At 34.8% G+C, this 9,600-nt stretch overlaps 1 protein-coding gene across 1 annotated transcript in view; it reads right to left on the bottom strand.

Annotated features, from left to right (window-relative positions):
* The window catches only part of LOC135093486 (armadillo repeat-containing protein 6-like), a 53,719-nt gene extending 44,946 nt beyond the window's left edge, over positions 1 to 8,773 (bottom strand). The window contains 1 exon segment of the mRNA XM_063992770.1: positions 8,667 to 8,773. The gene's annotated coding sequence lies outside the window, so the exon portion shown is untranslated.
* Positions 8,774 to 9,600: the final 827 nt, after the last annotated feature.

Raw genomic sequence — 9,600 nt, 5'->3', positions numbered from 1 at the left:
GTGTGTGTGTGTGTATATATATATATATATATATATATATATATATATATATATATATATATATATATATATATATATATATATATATATATATATATATATATATATATATATATACTGTAGGATTGGATTAGCTCACTAAAGCCACATGAGATGTTAATGGATACTTCTTATGACATTTTATAAGTACTGTCCCTGGAATTTAAGTTGCTGAATGTCATCCAGATCATAGAGTTCATGGATGTGAGGCACTGAAACCTGTAGCTTCCCATTAGCTCAAACTGTGACTGGCCAGAGTTCATTTTATCTCAGTGGAGAAAACAGAGCCATTTTCCTGTTATTTTCTTATGCATACTGTTTACATCTGCTATCTGTTTATTGAAGTCACTATTTTTCAGTGTGACAGGAGCAGATTTTCAGAAAAATGTGTTATGCTATATTAGTAAATTCAAAGTGGGGATCTAGTAGACTTGTCCATCATTTGGTAAGTTATTAGATAAGATTAGGAAAGTTATGAAACTAAAAGCTTGGGGGGGGAGCAAAATATCAGCGTAGCCTACCACTTTCCACAAGCTGCAACTGGCCAAGGCCTCGTATCTCTTATGGTTTGGCATCTTAGAAATTAGAAATTTATTGATGAATAAACATCATATCCAAAGGGCATGGATACACACATTCCTTCTCCTAAAGCATGTTAGTTACTGCCATGTGAATCACTCATCACACTGGGCTATTTTTCCTCCAACATCCTATCTCCAACCTTCAATTTCAGGCAGTACTGCTGACACTTGCTAGCAGACACATTTGTTTACAGTGATCTCCAGTTCCTGCAACAATGGCTGACCTCTTCAGGATAATGGGCTTCTATTCCAGAAGACTGCAGCACTGTTAAATGTCCACTATAATGAGCTTAAAGCCAAGAAAAAGAAGTGTGTATGGAGGTGGCAGTGGTTAGCAAGGAGAGAGAACAGTTCCGGGTTGCCAGCAGACTTATGCAAGAGCTTGCTCTATAGTATAGCAAGGGCTAAAGACAGTGGATGCAGCAGCAGTTTCAAGAGATTCTGATGCTGATTGAGCCCTCAATCAGGAAGCAGGATACAAGGCTGATAGTACATATTTGCAAATTTAGCATATAATGTTTTGAGATAATTATTAAGGAGATAAGACTTCTTAATTAGTATGATCACATATCACTAAATATTTAGATATTATTTTCAGAGAGGACCATAACATTTAGGAGTATTGTTTCTGATAACCTTTATGAATACTGAGAAACTTACTTTTTGAAGTTTTCATCACAAATTAATAGTTTCCATGATATAGGAATTTTTGTTAAGTGATGCACATAGGTTAGGTCAGGTCAGGTCAGGTGAGGTTAAGATAAATCAGGTTAGGTTAATTTTTTAAGCTATCATCTCTACTCAAGTACCCTAAGACAATTGTTTTTGTTTTCCACACCCATAAACCCCAATGAGTCCCCAAAATTGTGGGGGGATAAGGGAAGGAGAGGCAAAATGAAGTACTTCTGCTTAAGCTCAAAATCATCTATAAAAAATAAAAAAAATAAAAATAAAAATAAAAAAAAACAATAATGAATACCATAGTTTTGTACTTGAAATAGTTTTGTCCCATTGTAAAAATTTACCAATATTTTATTTACAAGGCCTTAATAATGTGCTTTATGGTCAAAACTAGAAAAACATAAGGAAATCTAGTTTAATATATACAGTCTTGAAATCTGACATTATATAATAAGAACCATCTTCTATGTATTATAAATCTACTTTGGTAATTATAATTTAGTTTAACCATATTTTACCATAAGAAATTATTAGGTGTTGAAGATATTGAAGCTAATACAGACCAACGTAATTTCATTAACCGTTTGGTTAACTTTTCCAATTTTATAAATATTTCTACATATAATTTATTTTAGAAATTATTTTATGGTATTATGGTAAATTTGTTTGGCTTAAATATACTATTAAATACTGAGTTGATAATTTTCTTTATAAGGAAGGGAGGGATTGAAAGGACATGGGTATTTCTAGTGGCTGGGGGATCACTTGGGGGTGGTAGTCTAACTTCACCACAGTAGATGGCACTTCACTATATGTAATTCCATTATATATAATGTTTGCCTTGCTTAGATGTTTATCGGTAAATAAGCATTTAAATTTCAGGAATGCATATTGCTAATGCTAAAATACTGCTATGTTTCAGGCAAGTCACAGACATCTCTTGCACACCAGTTCAAGATCAGTCAGAACCTCATCTCATTCATAATTCCAGAGGTGAGCCAGGCAATTTATGATGCTCTGTAGCCATCCTATCCTACCTGATAGTTCCAAGAAGTGAAAAGGAATGGAAAGATGTCATACATGGATTCAACACACTATGAAATTTCCCTTTATGAATAGTACTCTGAATGGTAAACGAGTGATGATTCAGAAGCCAGCCAATTCAGTCTCTGTATTTTGATTATAAAGGCAACTTTAGTATAAATTGAATGACTCTTGTTGACTTAGATTACAAATTATTTTATGTAGATGTAGGCACCAATAGAAGAGGAAGTGATGCAGGAGTTTGGAATAGGTGTAGTTTGTCTGCAGCACTAGAAAGCAATTCTATACACTTGTCAACCTGTGAGTTCTTACCCAATTCCAACAGTCACCATATCCAGTAGTGGGAGGTGATGCCTTTCCCTTAAAAATTTACCTCATGAATCCATATCCTGGAATAGATCACCCAGATGATACAATTTTCAACTATTAGCTGTCTAGAGCCTGACAAGTGTCAGAAGATGCTTTTGGCATTTTGGTAAGCAGGTTTCAAGTTTTGTGGCAGCCAATCCACACACCTCCACAATGTGTAATAAAAATAGTTTTGGCCTCAGTTGCCCTCCATTATTATTTCAGGATCCCATCAAGGGATGCCCATGCTCCAGCAGAGTTACTAGACCATGATCTGAATAATTCTAGGGTTAGATATGGTAACTGGCATCATAGTGGAATTGGTGGTGAATTGCAACACTTACAAGTGAAAGAAAATCTGAAGGCATACTTCAACTCAGATGGCAGGGTACCTTGGCAAAGAGAAATGGTTCATCTGGAGTAAAAATTACCCCTGATCCCCGAAATATCTGTCACGATGATAATTTTTTTTGACATGTGATTTCATAAGTATATAAAGATTTTGTGTTTTATGTTGGAGTAATATTTTTGGCACTTGTTTGTAAATAAAGAAAACAAGAAATATTGTTTTAGTTTTACATACCTTTAATTCAAGTAGAATTAACAGCATTTAAGTATGTAATCTACATATTAATACCTTTGCCTGGCCTAAGTTTTCAAAACCTGTCATATTCCATTATCATTTGCCAAGTCTCTCAAAAGTTGTAAAGTCTGATGGATAAATATTTCCTGCTTATCCTCACTCAGTTTTCTCATTTTAGTAACTAACATGACTCCAACACCATATGCAAAATCCTGTTCATTCATAATAATGTCTTTTAATTGCTCACATAACTGAGAGATATTGGAGTCTTTAAATTGAGTATTTGATGAGCTCTTATGTTTCCTTTGTGTGAAAGGAGTACATCCAGTGGGTACATTACTTGTTAAAGAACTTGTGTCATCTGATGAACTACAAATGCCACTGGTGAGCTGAGTTATATGAGTCAAGTTATTAACATGCAATGCATTGGTTCTGACTTATTCCTGGAGGGGTATTGCATTCTCTGTAACTTGATTGTTCTGTGTTTTCTTGGCTTGAACTGAAGTCCTCAGTATCTGAACAGTTGACAGACAGGACCACACACTCTACTGAAATATGAGGTATTGAATATTAATACCATATACCTACGCATGTAAGATTGAAAATATTTGATTGACGGTGGGAAGGTTAAAGATAGATGGGAGTCTAATAGGAGCAATGATGGAGAGAGGGCAAGCGAGATGCTGGCAAGTTATAGGCTGAGTAAGACAGACATGAGAGAAGAATATAAAATGAAAGTATGGTATGTGAATAAGTAGTTGGGATAAAAATTTAAAATGTTAGATTTAATATGCCTAGCTTATGAGTGTAGTGTCTCAAGCTGTAGCAGAAGTAGCTAGTTTTAGAGGATCCAAAGGTAGGAGAAAGGAGAATGCATGGTGGACAGATGATATTGGATGCAGTAGATGGGAAAAAAAGAGAGTATATAAGAATTTGCTGTAAAAAGTGAGCATGAATTATTATTAATCATGAAAATAAAAAAAATGAGGGAGCTGATCAAATAGACTTTAAGTAAGACTGAATGAAGAGTTTGGAGGAAAGTAAACTGAAAAGTTTTGAGAGTGTAATATATGAGTAAGATGTATATTATGATACATTCACCTTGACCATTCTGAGTATATTCAAACCAACCTAATCAACACACTATGATTACTGTGCTCTATATGATGCACTAACCACTAAGCATCAACAATGCTACTTTCATTCCATGATGTTATGCACACTATATTAAAAAAATAAATAAATAAAATAAAAAATAAGTAAATAAAAAAAATGCAATATCAGATCAGTATATCACAGATGCAATTTATTCTGTACTTACACCACCAGGGTTATTTGCAAGGTTGTTTCATGTTGAGCTGTATTCAGTGCACTTGTCCAGAAATTCCAATAACTTATATAGCTTGGACTTTGGTACTGCCTCTCCTCCAGCACCACTGCACTACTAAGTTTCAAATGTTTTTTCTTTTCTTAATGTAAAAGTCTTTCAAATTTCCAATTTTTTTTTGCATACATTGTCTGAAAGAAAAAACATCTTTATGTTAGCATAAAATGTAATGATTATGATGAACGAATTGCCTTGATGTTAACTATTACTATATAAATTTGAAATGGTGGGCAAATAACATTAATCAATGATAAGGTACTGGTACAAATATACAACAGTTGCAGTGTTCATTTATGAACCATGTTACAGTGAAATCATAGTTGAAATCTTTTCCCTACACAAAATACTTTCCTTAAACATCTATTACTACTTCAGCCATCATGATACACAATCATTTGTTCATCACCCATTAAACAGCTGCTCAACAGCAAGCTATGCTTATTATAACCTTGGGGATTAATGAAATAAGCTTAGCTTACTAATTTATACTAATTTGAAGATTATGGCTACAACATGGGATCAATAAAATGAAATGAATGACATACTAACCTAACTTAACCTACCCATGTGGGACTCTGACCTTATGTAGCTCTAGCCCTGAGGGGCCTAAGTGAAGACACTAGTGTATTTCAATAATATTCCTAACTTTAAATTATATATATATATATATATATATATATATATATATATATATATATATATATATATATATATATATATATATATATATATATATATATATATATATATATATATATATATATTATACAACTTACCTGCAGTAAATGTTCCTAATTGGGGGTTCATGGCCTCAGCCACTGATGTGAACATCTTTTTATGAAGTCCTTTCAGTTTATACTTTTCATAAAGCAGATCCCACAAGGTTGGATGATCTCTCAATGCTTGTAAGAGGCTCATCTCAGCTTCTCTTGTCCAAATAATTCTGGTCCCTTGGCTGGCCATTGCTGCACTTCCACAGTGTTGGTGTATTTTTATACAAGAGGTCAACCAACAACTTATGTTGTTCAATTTATTTATTTATTTTTTTACTTATTCATAATCTTATTCTATTGCAAGTTATGCAAGAAGTAAAATAACCATGACAAACCATTTTGTTTTCTCAACAGTTTACATAGAATGTCATTTGACTTTGAATATTCCTCCAGCACACTGGATTCCTTCCCAAAAGCTGCAGGCTATAAATCTATTCTAACAGTTAGAGGAAAAAGTGCTGGAGGTGGGCAGTACTGCCAATCTGTTGGAGCTTGGAGGAAAAATAGCCCAGTGTGTTAACCACTTGAGTCAGAACTAGGTGGGTGGGGGTGCTGAAAGCTGCCTTGTGAGTCAGGACATAGGTGGATGGTGTGCTAAGTTACATTAAGATCAGAGGTTCACTTTCATTTTTATTGATAAAATATGAAACAGAAGACAGATGCAGTTGAGCCCAATGGACAGCTATGCTGTCAGCAAACTGTGAGATAGCATGTACAAAAAAAAAAAAAAAAAAAAAAAAAAAAAAAAAAAAAAAAAAAAAAAAGATAAACTTATATTCCTTAACCATTTCTTTATCAATATTGTCCAGTCAAGCTAGATTTCTATGCTTTAATTGATCTGACAGTTGTTCTTCATTGACACCCTCCTGCACTATGGAGTGACTTACAATGAAAAACCTGGCATATTACCACAAAACACAAAAATTATTTTACCTGTGTAACAGGCTCAAATCCCTGATAATGGGAAGTAACCCAGATAAGCCATTAAGTCTTACCCCTGATGGCCTGGTTGCATATCTACTTCATAAATGTGCTGAAAGAATACTACCACTGTGTACCCTGTACATTGTAATGGGCGATTAAAGGGTACAGAACAAAGGTGCTTGAAGCCAACTTCTATGAAAATTTCCTAGAAAAATAGTTTTGTCCACTGTACAAGAAAACTTATTCTCTCAACTGGAGATATATATCCCTAATTAGGAGAATGTTATGTCAATAGTTTGTTAGGAAATAAAATTTCCTTATTTTGTCCCATACACTTTTATATATATATATATATATATATATATATATATATATATATATATATATATATATATATATATATATATATATATATATATATATATATATATATATAATGCTGCATATGACTTGTATTATATTCCGACCCAAAAACCACAATTTTTCACCACCTCAAACTTGCTTGGGGAAAGGCTGGATGTAGGTAGTCTTATTATACAGAACTACCAAAGTAAAAATTCAGAAATGGCTAAAAATTAGACAATAATAACATAGGTAATACTTACCAGGCTGGCCTCCAACAACTTAAGCAAGTAATAGCATTAGGTATTTGGAACAAGTGTCAAAAATTATACACATGGAGGCTAAAATTTTGCAACCTAACCAGAGTTTACTATGAAGTGTTCGTTGTAATACAGGTACACAGTGCTATCAAATGCAACCATGGAGTTCATGTACAGCATGTTAGCATATAAAAAATCAGTTAATCTGGAAAAGAGGTTTGTGTAATATACAAGCATGAAACTCACATATCATGTAGAAGGCTCAGTGATCTTGCCATAAGCATTTAAAAATTTGGGAGCATGTATCTAGTATGGGTATAATAGCACTCAAGAGTGTGGCAAAATTCAACATTTTCTAAGTCCAGCAAGCTCTGGACCAGTCACAAGTAAACATTTAAATGATTTTATATTGTTTATAACTGGGATTTGTGGGTAGTGGCATATTAGGATTTCATGGCATCTATAAAGCTGATTCCTCCAATCATGCACTGCCGTTTATGAGGCCACCAATTACGACTTTCTATGGTAATTTCAGTTATACTTTTCATTTGTTTTAGGGACACTTCAGGCATTCTAATAAAGGCCCACCATCATTTGTTAATATGGGTAGCCAGTGGAGGGAGGTGAAGCAAAAAATACCAGTGTTTGGCAGGAAAAGTCACTATGTGGGATATTTAGCAACAGCAATGTCTAAGATACAATATGCAGATGTAAGGAAGAGGTTCCACGTGTTTATTAATGAAGTCCCCCAAACTGTACCCACCTCCTTCATCCTGAGTCTCCACACCACACTGGTAACTCACATCAGTAGCTCACACCAGTAAGGTATAGCAGTATAATTTCTGAGGTCTCTCATTAGGTTAGGTCTTGAGGAAGCACAGCCACTCCATTTAGGTTAGGTTAACATCCCAGTGGGAGGGTACAGGGAGGAGGGGGCGCAGCCTCCCCTAAGCTAGGGTAAGTCAGGTTAGGAAAATTCAAAATATTACGGGAAATTTTCTTAGATTTTTTAATTCCCACATTTCACTTATTTTTCATCCTCACCCCAAAACTCCTGATTCCTCACAGGCCCCCAAGCTTGTTTGAGATGTTAGGAGGGATGGGGAGAATGGGGGGGCGCAGATTTCTTATCAGGAAATACCAAACAATCTTAGTCTACTAACTTCCAGACATAGTTTATTTTCAGCAAAATATGATGCTTTCTCAAATCATGATCTACACAATGAAAGGTTCAGCAATGAAATGAATTAACTGAACGAATCTAAACCTATCCTAGTTCTAAAATGAAAACACTCATGTTGTTCCAATATTGTTTGCAGAAAAAAATAATATTAGAAAAAAAAAATTGGGAGCAGCACAAAGGAGTCAGTCAGTGGTGTGGGTGTGAACCAGGGTATGACTCACACAACACAGAGTACAAATACGACAACTTAATTTAACTAAACATGGCACACATACCACTATTCCCTGGCGCCATCCATCAAACTGAGGAACTGAGGAGAAAGGCTCACTAGATACACAGGAACTAACACAAAAGAAAGCATTCAACAAGGATGATCACTATGCTGTTTTAGTGTTACCTTTACTCACCCTCCTCTAACAACTCCTCTATCTGTCCTGCAGCTCCCCTCGTCTCGTATCACAGCTCCTTCAAGTCTGGTTAGGAGGAAGTGGAGGATGGATAGTCAGGGTAAAAGTTCTTACCGTTGAAAGTGACAGGTGGAGGAACCGCTCTCAAAACTGTTGCCAGTTCGATGTTTCTTTCACTTCAGTTCCATTGGGTGTTATTATTTATGTACGTGTGTGTCACTGTGTGTTTTAGCTTTTATTTTAGAAATTTTCATTTTATAAATCTATAGTGTAGGTTAAAGTTTATTGTTGACCTTTTTCTTGTGGTATTTATAAAAGCAAGTTTCGGCACCGTAACTTATTTTATGGTTTACCATAAATTGACAATGAAAGTCGTGAATGAGATGAATAAAAGTAATAGCAAGGAGGATAACCAAAGCCATAGAAGAAAGCGTAGTTAGAGCAAGTAAGATGAAAAAAAAAATAAGAAATGGAACAGTGGAAAGGGAAGTTGTTCTAGTCAAGCATACATGATTACTCGAGTGACTGTTTTATCGGGTATTGCATTAATGTGGCACCTCTGCCAATTCCAACATGTTGCGTTCTCATGTCTTCTTTATTTGAATTCACACGATGTTGGCATCTATCAGCCGCTCTATCAAGTTATGGCCGAGTTCGCAAGGGGAAAAAAAAAAAAAAAGTAAAAAAAAAAAAAAAAAACGAATAAATAAAACTGATAAATAAAAGGTGTCGTCGGGAATGAAGACAGCGTATGCTCCCCAATGACGATGATATCACACTATGCAACGTGCTGTTCAATTGTGTGTGTGTGTGTGTGTGTGTGTGTGTGTGTGTGTGTGTATTTTTTTTTCATTTTCATAAGCAAGACTCTCCTGGGCGGATTGACCTTTAACAGAATAGACATATAGACATAACAATCTATTCGTCTTATCAACTAATAAAACACTTTTACACATCATTACTCGAGTGCATACTGAATTGTTCCAATAAATGACGTCTCAAGATGCAATGTGTTGAGTGTAGACTAGAAGGTAAATGAAGAACAGTG

This window comes from Scylla paramamosain, chromosome 3, assembly GCF_035594125.1.
Source record: "Scylla paramamosain isolate STU-SP2022 chromosome 3, ASM3559412v1, whole genome shotgun sequence".
Lineage (NCBI taxonomy): Eukaryota > Metazoa > Arthropoda > Malacostraca > Decapoda > Portunidae > Scylla > Scylla paramamosain.
This window is presented reverse-complemented; position numbering and strand designations above follow the sequence as displayed.